This window comes from Miniopterus schreibersii, assembly GCF_964146895.1.
Source record: "Miniopterus schreibersii genome assembly, chromosome: X".
Lineage (NCBI taxonomy): Eukaryota > Metazoa > Chordata > Mammalia > Chiroptera > Miniopteridae > Miniopterus > Miniopterus schreibersii.
Genome location: NC_138104.1, coordinates 38,118,538 through 38,130,083, shown reverse-complemented (window position 1 = coordinate 38,130,083; position 11,546 = coordinate 38,118,538).

Here is an 11,546-nt window from a genome sequence, read left to right as displayed (position 1 = left end):
GGGACACTCGGGGAGAAACTAACTTGCCTGAAATCAGGAGAGAAGTGGAGAGGCAGCTTTCTCCTAGGCAGAAGAGCTAGCAGAGGCCATTGCTCCTTTGGCAAGCCCTCCCCACACACATCTGGCAGGCAGGCCCCATATTTGAATCTCAGGGATCTGACTCACACCTTTGGTCCCACCCTGGTGATTACCAGAGGCCCCGCCCCTCCTACCTGCAAGCTCATCCAAGCCATTTCCAGTGGCTTGTCTATGCAAGTGCTTCTCCAGCCTCATGCTTAAGACTTTCCTCAAATCTCTCAAACAAGCAGCAGTGTGCCCCATACAGATTGAGAAGTGGCCCCAGGCCTGGCACTAGCGGCAGCCTGCATTGGCTCATAGCTTGGCCTCTCCTGGACAACACCAAGCCCAGCACAAGTAGCAGCCAACTACCGTTTGCTGTGTAGCTCATGCTGGGTGGCCCTGGGCAAGGCACTGGCAGAGACTGACTTTGCACCTCCTGAGAGGCCTCAGAGGCAGTGCACCTGGTGGTCGGACTCGACCCCGCTGGATTACAACCCTACCACATCCACGAGTGACACACTCCAGGGGAGCACTTGGTGAACACCAGAGCTCTACTGAAGTAAATACTGCTCCATAGGGGTGTCTCCAGCACAGCAGCTCTTTGGCTGTAGTTGCAGCTGGTCCTCACAGCTGATTGGCCTGGGGGTCAAATCCTCCCAGGGACACCAACAGCAACCAAGGCTCAACTACAACAGGACAGTGCACACAGCCCACACAGGAGAGCACCGAGAAGGTCCAGCTCAGCTGACTGGGGAAGTTGAGCCACTGGACCCTCCAGGACACCTACTACACAAAGCCACTCTACAAATTCCAGGAGACATAACAGATCTACCTAATACTAGAAACAAACACCTGAAAGCAGCCAAAATGTGGAGTCAAAGAAACGTGTCACAAAGGAAAGAACAGAAGAAATCTCCAAAAAAGGATCTAAATGAAATAGAACCAAGCAAGCTACTAGATAAAGAGTTTAGAATTATGGTTAAAAGACTGCTCAAGGATATTAGCAAGACTATTATGAAAACAAGTGAGACCACTGATGACCTAATAAAGTACCCATCAGAAATGAAGGCTACAAGAACTGAAATGAAAAATAATTTACAGGGAATCAACAGTAGAGTAGAGGATGATGAGAATCAAATCAGCAATTTAGAATATGAGGAAACAAAAAACACCCAACCAGAAGAGCAAAAAGAAAAAAGAATCCAGAAATATGAAGACATTGTAAGGAGTCTCTGGGACAACTTCAAGTGGCCCAAATTCGTATTATTGGGGTGTCAGAAGGAAAAAAAAAGAGCAAGAAATTGGAAACCTATTTGAAAAAATAATGACAGAAATATTCCCCTACCTGGGGAAAGAAATAGACTTACAAGTCCAGGAAGCACAGAGGGTCCCAAACAAGAGGAACCCAAAGAGGCTCACACCAAGACACATCATAATTAAAATGCCAAAGGTTAAAAACAAAGAGAGAATCTTAAAAGCAGCAAGAGAAAAGCAATTAGTTACCTACAAGGGAGCACCCATATGACTGTCAGCTGATTTCTCAACAGAAACCTTGCAGGCCAGAAGGGAGTGGCAAGGAATATTCAAAGTGATGAAAAACAAGAACCTACAACCAAGATTACTCTACCCAGAAAAGCTGTCATTTAGAATTGAAGGTCAGTAAAGACCTTCTCAGACAAGGAAAAGCTAAAGGAGTTCATCACCACCAGACCAGTACTACATGAAATGCTGAAAGGCCTTCTTTAAGAAGAAGCTAATGAACAAAAGAATCTGACAAACTAAATAGATCCAGAGACATTGACACACGCAACAGGTGATCATATTTCAGAGGGAAGAGGAAAGGGTGTGAAGGGTGGGAAGAGATTAACCAAAGAAGTTATATGCATATATGCATAACCCATGGACACAGACAATAATGAAGTAAAAACCTGGGAGGGGGTGGGAGCAAGGTGGAGGGGGGTCAATTGGGGGGAAAAATGGGACACCTGTAATACTTTCAACAATAAAGATAATAAATAAATAAATAAATAAATAAATAAATAAATAAATAAATAATAAATAAATAAAATTTTGTGTAATTTGGATAACAAATCACATTGGAGGGAGTGATAAGCTATTCAGAAAAACAATATTTTTTTGTTATTCATATAAAGTAGGCTCCTTCTAGAAATTTTTGAAAACATGAGAATTGAAAAATAAAATCTCAAGAATAATTCCTTTATTCAGATGTAACCACTGTTAACGTATATAAGAACATGTATAAATTTGTATTTTTGTGTGTGTGTGTGATTTTTAACTCCTGACATTTGTGGTTTCCTCCTTCTAAAAGGAATGGTAAAGTAGAATGTGGTAGAAATTGATAAAGTAGAAAATATAGGACAAAAAAAATACAAAGTCTATGTCTACTAAACTAAATCATCTTTTATCCTTTGTGAAATGTAATAATTCTAAAAGAGAAAATGAGTTTTCATACCAGGCCTTTTCTTTTCTTTTAAATAAAGTGCGGGTATTTTCATTGTTTTAGTCATTGAAACAACTTTCAATGTTGATCGAAGCCACCAAATAGCCATAAGTATTCATTAGAAGAAAGAATTATTGACTTATGCCTTAGAGCCAGTCTGAAAAGAGTACAGAGAATATAGTTTAAAATATTTGTCAAAACAATGTTCTTTTTTTAAAATAAGTGAGTTTTCCCCTCATTTACAGGTATATTATATAGATAAGGGAACATATCTTGAAAAATATTTTTTAAGTATGTTGTAAATAATTGATGCTATTGTGTTGTTTAACTCTAATATCGAGAAAATAAGATCAAGTTATTTTTTTTTTATACTCTGGGGAGGACTCATCTTGGAAATTGCTTGTTAAATAGCATTACACTATACTTTGCATTACTATTTACTGTAAAGCAAATGCTGTCTATACAGTTGTCTACATCTTTAGCTGCACATAAAGTTACCTGAGTTCTACTGCTGCAGGAAGAATTTATAAAAGCTTCATCTTTTTAGGAAATAATGCAGGTGAAATCATTCCTATTCATCTACTGAATTCTCAGTAGAATTGTCTATTATAGCATTGATTGACAGCAATGATATAGGACTCAAATTTTACTTTCTCTTTCTCCCTTCTTTCCTTCCTTCTTTATAGATTATAACAACTATAAATAAGATGTATTGCTAAGTATCAAGGCTCACTATGGAGTAGACTGCCTAGAAATTTGAGCATTAAATATAAATACAGGTCAAACTAAGAAAGGTGGTGTAAGTCTGGTAATAAGGGCAATTAGGCACTTATCTGAGCCTTGAGAATTTTATCCACTAGTCTTATATCTTTATTCTTTGGACACCTACATTTCTCACCTGGCTCTAATAACCTAACCAGGATTATTGTCTTATTCTGGGTTTTTGTTGTTGTGTTTTTTTTAAATCATTGAATTTTGATTTTTGAGTGCAGAATACCTAGGTATGAGTGTTGAAACTACAACTAATTATCTGTGTTTTCAGTTTTTCTTGGATCATCTCTATTAATCTATATTGGTATATCAGAGAGTTATATTTGGTTATTTTTTCTAAGAAAATTATTATTAAGTTTAAGGAGGGTATCATTGTATAGCATATATAAAAACATTGATTCAAATATTTGTCATCCCCATGCTTCTAGGAGATGAGTCAAGGAGCTATGGGCTCATCTATTCTGATAGAATATCTTCATCATTGAAATTTCCACTGGTATAGTAGTTAATGTAATTAATAAATATTTGAATATACATTTTAAATTCTATTCTTAGAAGTGAATCCATAATAAGATAATGGTTCATGGAAAGAGGAATTGGTTCTTTCCATTATTTTGTTCAGTCATGCAATTACATATTTAAGGCTCTGACTTAACTAAAAGAATTTTTGTTGGTTTTGGTCTTTCCTTCAAATACATATCTACCTGAAGCTTTGAACTATGTCAACAAGAACTAAAAGAAGTCATTAGAAAGTATTAAAGTACACCCAACAAATTTAGGTAGTGATCATTTTACAATGTAACTACTAACTTAGAGAGAACAGGAAACTGAAATAGCACTTTATGATTATAGACTTAGAAAGACTGACAACAGATAATAGATAGTTATATGGACCTATGTATTTTGGGTACAGTTTTCTTATTTAAAGCCCTGAAGATTTTATGAGCAGAATTAGTGTTCTGTCTTTTGAAGGCAATATCCTCATTTAAGAAAAATTAAAGAATTTCATTCCTTCTTGCCATCATCTATTTTTGGAAAAGCTTGCTACATGTTTTTAAAGGTGTTCAACAGAGAAAACTCAAAAAGCCCAATTGATATATACTAGCACTGCTCAAATATAATGTGAGCCACATGTGGAATTTTACATTTTTTAATAATCATATGAAAAAATAGATTTAATTTTAATAATGTATTTTATTTTACCCAATATAACCAAGCTATTTTTATTTAAGATGTAATCAATATAAAATTATTAATGAGATCTTTTATATTTGATTCATATTAAGCCTTTGAAATCCAATGTGCATTTTATGCTTATAGCATGTCTCAGAACTAGCCACATTTCAAGTGTTCAAAAGCCACATAACTGTAGTTGGATAGCATGTTGAACAGCACTGGTCTATACAGTATACAGGAGCAAGGAAATGAAGAGTGGCAAGGAAGCTTCATAGTAGTGATATATTTCAAAAATTGTAAGTTTTAGCATCACATAAGGGAAGTTGTTTATACAGTTATTTCAAACATGTAGCCCTGCACAATGAGAAGGACTAGACTTTAGGTAAGAATTTCTTTGTTTAATCATTTTTAATTACTGTTAATATTTTGGCATTTTTCTAGTTATTTCCAACTTCCTGGCAATGCAATGTCTAGTAACTATTACCGCAGTCAATTTTTCATCTTTCTTCCCATTTCTTAGTTTGAATTTCCCCAAAAAGAGATCCTGAGACAGGGATTTCTGGTACAAGTAGTTTATTTGGAAGATGACCTCCCAAAACACCTGTAAGGCAGTGAGGAAGTGAAATAGGTAAGAAAAAATAGGCAGCATCAACCCTGTTATGATTGTTGGTAATCTGAACTTATTCAATGTCAACATGGAACAGGTACCTCAGTGTTATCTCATGGGAGTGGTGAAGGGTGGTGACTCAGCTATTTATACATCTATTTCCATCAGTCAAGGAATGATGGCTATTCTCAGATGGTGCTAATTCTCCAGCATTTCTGGTTTGCAGAAAGAAGGCCCTGGTCACTGAGAAAGCTTTTAAGCAGCTGGAGGTCAAGAGGGAATATACCAGCTCATGTAGGCACACAGATCTACATGCAAACACTGTAAATGAGATGGTGCCTAATCAGTGTTACTTAGGAGTTTTATTGCCACAGATGTTGCAGAAGCTGTTAGCTGAACGTGAGAATCTTTTCTCCTCTTTTTCCACATCTCAGGATTCTTCCTGGAACAGTTTATCCTGCTAGAGACAGCATTTGCCGGGCCCCCTTGTACCCAGGTAAGGCCAAGTAATTAGTCTCTTGCCAATAAAATGTGAGCAAAAGTAATGATAGTAACTTTTTTGCTTGCTTCACTTGCTTGAGACAGAAATTCTGGCCCTGCACTGGACTTGCAGTTTTCCCCTCCTACTCCACTTCCCTGGCTCTTAGCCTGGAATAGTGCTGCTCTGTGCAACCTGAGCACTGACAGAGCCATCGTCCATGAATGATTGCTCTAACTGCCCACCACACTAACACTTGTCATGGAATGTTATGTGATAAATACATTGGTTGAATTTGACCATTGCATTTAAAAAATTTCTTAGTTGAAGCTATTTCATATTTTACACTAATATACCACAAATACTGATGATGATAATAATGATGATGATAGTTATTATTAATATAGCTAACTTTACCAAACACTGACAAGGTGCCAGCTACTCTTCTCGGTGTTTAAGATGTATAAACTATTTGAGATCACAACCAACATATTAAGATAGGTACTATTATTAGCTCCATTTTATTGATAAGAAAGCAGAAGAACATTGACATTTTATAAATTTCCCAGTATCACATAGTTATGAAATGGTGGAACTGACACTCTAGACCAGGCTGTAGGCGCCAAAGTCTCTGCTCTTAAATAGCATGCTTAGGATGCTAGTTAAGAATACTATAATTCTTATATATGAATTAGATATAGAAAGGGTGATCTGAAAAAAATGTGTGTGTGTGTGAGAACCAAAAGGCAAATATTGGGCATAATTTCTTAATTCAGAAGCTGACAACATGGAGGAAACTAAGGATTTAGTTACTTGCTATTTAATACCTTTGTCAAAGGCAAAACAACAAGATGCATGGCCAAAGAGGAGTGAGTCAAAGTCATATTTAGGCTGACATTTCATTGAATTCATCAAAATATCATATTTACTATTCTAATAGATATTTGTAAAATCATTGATTTAGAAATCTTTTCTCAAATACAAGTCCAGTATGGTTTACAGTACAGTCTCTCACTAACATATGCCTCACTTTGAGATTCCCTAAATTGCCAGTTTCCTATATCTACAGCCATATACTTATTTACTTCCTAATGGGAAGGAAGTGTCTATTAGTCCTGAACATAAACATTTTTATTGGGTATCAATGGTATATTTTAAGCAGATTGATATAATTATTGCTTTACTTTCCCCAAGCAATTTTTAACAAATGTGCAAATATAAAATTATATTCTGCCCTCGCCATTGTGGCTCAGTTGGCTGGAACATCGTCCCATGCACTGAAGGGTCAAGGGTTCGATTCCCAGTCAGGGCACATACCTAGGTTGTGGTCTGATCCTCCGCTGGGGTGTGTATAGGAGGCAACAGATCGATGTTTCTTTCTCACACCCATTTTTCTCTCTCTCCCTCTCCCTCTCTCTAAAATCAATAAAAACATTAAGACAGAGAACCCAGCACTCTCCCTCCTGGGAGCAGCCCATGTCTTTGTCTTTCCCTTTCCCTTCTCTCCCCCTGTGCCCAGGCACATTGGCATTAGCTTCCTCACTCCCAAGGCCCAAAAGGCCCTTTCCTTAACCTCTATAACTTGTTTCCAAAGTCCATTTCTTCTAGGAATTACTTCTTCCACCTCTGTGATTAACGAAATAAACGTTCTCTTATAAAAAATAAAATAATAAAATAAAATCAGTAAAAATGTGTCCTTGGTTTAGAATTAAAAACAAAACAAAACTTATATTCTTCAAATTATTTCTTTCCTTGCAAAAACAGGTGTTATCATTTGACATTTGACTACTTAAAATCTATTTTCCGGCGCTCTTCTGCAGGGCTTCAGTGGTTGCTTGTGGCATCCCTGATTGCTCTGATGATCTAGTTGTGATTCCTGAGATGCTCTGCCATCTGTCTGTGCCAAATCCATTTGCCCTCACCTCACACAAAATGACCTCCTTAGCTCTGGGCAAATTTAACTAAGTCAGTGATCCTTCTCTGAACTGGAAAGGATTATAGCTGTGTCTGGCAAAACTCCACTGCTGAGAACTCTCCCAAGTGAGGCTGAGTCTGCTGATTTTTTTAAAAACAACTCTGAATAACCTGAATATTAGACTTATAAAGATGCTTCCGGTATAAAGATGCTTCCGGTATTTACAATTTATAATTAGAGATTTCTTGGCAGTAGATATAGCCTTGGTCTTCAGGATCCAATGCAGAAAGAGCTTTGCCCATTTCTAAATACTCCTGGTAAACCGGAAACTCTTGAGTACCTTGGACTTTTTTCCCTTATTTTTTTATATTTTCTGGAATGTGGATAGTAGCAAGCTCAGTGTAATTTAATACTCTATATTTATCAATACATTAATAGCTCACTCTTATTTCTGTTTGAAAAGGTCATTATTTCCTTCCTCCTATTGGATGATTTTTAGAACTATAGATATGATTGTGGTTTTAACTTGATTGCTACTTCAAATTCAACTACTATTTTTAAAACTATGATTTGCTTAAAAATAATGTTTGGGAGAAATATTAAAACCCCCTTTGTCAATGATCTTAACACGTATCTCTGCTTGGAAAAGATTTATTTAATCAAATCTAAATTAAATATTTTTTTGCTAGACTTCATTATTGTTTCTTTCCCCTCAGGCAAATGTAGGACATCTTTTTCTAAACCTGAACTAATTTCCTCCCTCTCCCATATTACTCTTGCAGATTAGAAAATCTCAATTGCATTAGTTAATTAGTCTAACAATATGTAAAATATTGATCACTTTTGTCTTGGAACTCAACCTAGTTTTTCTATATTTTTGATAAAATTTAAGCTTGATACTAGACACACTGCTTAGAAAAAAACTTGCAGTGTCATCCTATTTGACAGAAAAAGCCTCAGCCCTTACGATGGCCTACAAGACCATTCATCACCTGTCTTCTCCAACTCTCCCTTACTCTGCTTCCTCTGGCAAACTCTGCTCCACTAACCTCCTTGTACCGCCTCTTACATGTCAAGAAGGTTTCCGCCCAGGAATTTAAATGAGCAATTCTGCCCTGAGCACTTTTCCCCAAGCTATCCATACTCATTTTAAATATTTGTTCACGTTTCCTTCTCAGTGAGGCTTCTCCTGGCCTCACAACCCCAGCTTACACTCTCTTATCTCATTTACCTTCTTCTGCTTTCTCTTTTTTCCTTTGCGCTTATCACATATTACATATTACGTAATTGACATATTTCTTATTTTTTATTACATATTGTTTATTTCTCCATTATGGAATGTAAGCATCATGAGGATAGATACCTTTTTTGGTACACTGATAAAGCCGTAGCTTTTCAAACAGTGTGGGGCAGGCACATAGCAAGCACTCAGTAAATGTATTTTGAATTAATGGATAAACAAATAAATAAATAAATGCTCTTAGCAAAGCTTGAAAAAAGGGAAGGTGGGGAATTGCTCCCCAGCAGTTAATACTTGTTAACATGATTTTATTTTCTTATTAATCAAACTGTTACCTGTTAAAATTGTTACTTGAAATCGATTATGGTAAAGAAAAGGTCTTGGTATGTTGTTACTGCCTAGTTTTGATGAGATGATCTGAGGATAAATGATGATAATTATAAAAATAACTGCTACTTACTGAATACTACTGCTGTATGTCGTTAAACTATGCACATACTTATCTCATGATAATTCCTAGTGTTTTTATCAGGTAGACACTATTGTTTCCATTTTGCAGATGAAACTGATACTCAAAGAGGATGATGAACTTGTTAAAGACAATACACTTCTTGAGGGGTAGAATTGGGCTTAATTTTGTATCTTTCTGACTCCAAAGCCAATGCTTAACTGTTTATATAATGACAGTAAACTGGAACTTCTTAGATCCAGGAGAGCAATATGAACTTTTTGAAGAAATTATTAAATTTTTACTAGGCTACACAACCTGAACATTGCTTAGAAATTGGATGTACATTAGCTGATGATTTCATTATGACTGAGAAAATAGATTTTCCTCTCCAGGTTCATTGGACAAATATTTGCTGAATATTCTCTGCATACTAAGCCTTGTGTTAGATGCTGGTATGAGGGGGCAAGACAAGTTATGAGGTTGAATAAGACATATTGCCCTCAAGGACTTTTATTTTAATAAAAAGATAATAGGTAATCTGAAGTACAGAAACCTTGTCCCTGCCTTCTGTGTCTCTGTTAATGTGTGTTGCCTCCCTTCTCCATTTGGGTAAAAGGTAGCAAGAAAGCATATAAAGTATACAAAGCACATACAGAAATGATGGACAAATTATTTCATTAACTGAAAATAATAAAGAACTCAGGAATTTAGTGTGATCCAGAAGTGACTTAAAGCTGCAAATGCTCAAACGTGGGTATGCAAGTTGAAAAATATAGTATTAACTTTATTTCCACTGCTATTCATGTGGCAAGACCATTCTGTTTTGTCTACATTTTTTATTAGCATATTTAAACAATTTTCACTTAATAGTTCATTCAGTTCACATTTGAGTATGAATGCCACGTGAATTTGAATTTCATGCTAGGTGCCCAATCTAACTTCAAACTAATGAGGTAATATTCAACTCCATCAATGTTTTCAGCTGTCTTCCTTTTAAATGAGTTATTTTACATTTGAAAACGCAGGATTTGGGAGCAATCAAGTTAAATCCTCGGAAATGTCCCTAGCACACAAGGAGTCCAAATAATTTATATTTTACTGTGATCCTGAAGTGATTTTTGGATTGTTTCAAGCACGAGATATTAATGATTGCAAAAACACAGGTATGCACACAAATTTTAAATAAAATATTTTTTATGTCTCCAAAACACTTGTAATTTGTATTGAACCCCTTTTTCTTATTAAGTTTATCCAAGTTTATTTTAACTCACCAGCATTATTTTGAGGAATAGTAGCAGTGTATGTTATAAAGCGACAATTAGAAAATATAAACTTTCTGTATATTATAAGTAATTGATAGAGTTATGGCTTCACAGCATAATTTTAACATTCTCAGGTTTTAGATCCAACTGTTTAGTTGTTTCAAAATTGCTTTTTCCTATACTTATTATGCAAAACAATTCTATATTTCCTTAAATTATGCAGTAGGGCCATCTCCAGAAAGGAGCGAGGCCTATGGCAACTAACCCAGGACAGCTGTACAAGAAAACTACACTGTAAAAAAAAACAAAGGAGTCTATATTTGAGATCTTTCATAGGAATCTTATAATATAATTAAAAACTAAAACCTTAAAATTGAATTTTTAATTATGTTAAAAAAGGAGAAGAAAGTTTTAATGCTGTTTGGCGTGCTCCCCAGTCTCCACAAACATAGACTATTAGGAAGTCATTTTAGCTAGCTAAGGAGCAAGTTTGGTCTATAGATTCTTGATAGTATGGCTACCATTTTAATTTGGATGGGGAATACTGTATTAATTAAAATTTTTAGCTGAAACTTTTTGCTGAGACATGAAAATAACCAGACACTCATATTCATTATACCTCTTGATAACAATAATCATGTGATGATAAGCAGGTAGATATATTATCTGGACTTTATCAAAGAGAAAACAGGGGCTCAAGAAACTAAATGACTAAATCACATAAGTAGGTAGTAAGTGACAATGCCAACTTTTGTACGCCTCTTCATCTTGTAACTTTTGAATTAAATCACACTCCTCTCTATGTCCAAAAAATAGAAAGGAGATACTTTAACAACTAAATAATTTATTTTAAAGTGTAATTAACTGATGTTTATCTGCATGGATTAATGATTTGGCTTCCAGAATGCTTGGCTTTCATAGCTTTCTTCAGATCACAAAGGAGAAATCATGACACGTTGCATTGTTAATTTCAAAGCTATTTATTAGCATTGACAACATAAGGTGATTTTTGCAAATAGGTATTATTTTGTATGTATTTTTATTGCATATAAATTCAACCTTTAGTTTCTACCAGGCTTTAAGTGAATGCTTCCAAAAAACTTTTTTTTTGTAATCTGTAATTTA